The sequence below is a fragment of the Scylla paramamosain genome, chromosome 17 (genome assembly GCF_035594125.1).
Source record: "Scylla paramamosain isolate STU-SP2022 chromosome 17, ASM3559412v1, whole genome shotgun sequence".
Lineage (NCBI taxonomy): Eukaryota > Metazoa > Arthropoda > Malacostraca > Decapoda > Portunidae > Scylla > Scylla paramamosain.
In genome coordinates this window covers 15,057,501-15,057,850 of record NC_087167.1, presented here as the reverse complement: position 1 = coordinate 15,057,850, position 350 = coordinate 15,057,501, and positions in this window count along the sequence as shown.

Genomic DNA, 350 nt, shown 5'->3' with positions numbered 1-350 from the left:
AAAGAGGAAAATAGAGGCAGACGGACAGACAGCGGTACAGACAAACAGGACGTACGTATTACGGCAGACGGGGAAAAATTGTATTGCCTCATCTACCTGCTGGACTTGCAGAGGTAATTAGCAGAGGTCTAAAATGGATGCAGGCAGTATTATTTCAATTTCGGGAAAAGGAGAGGTCATTCCGGTATCGACAAGGAAGAAAGGGAGAGAGGTCTCGGCACCAACAATTTTTCCGTGTGTATTTTGTTATCTTTGCAAAAAATTCGGAGGAATGTGAATTTTTCCGGCAAGAATAGAAATGCGAGTCGCCCTTCCCGTGCACTGGAGTTCGCGGGAGCAGCTGAGGGCGC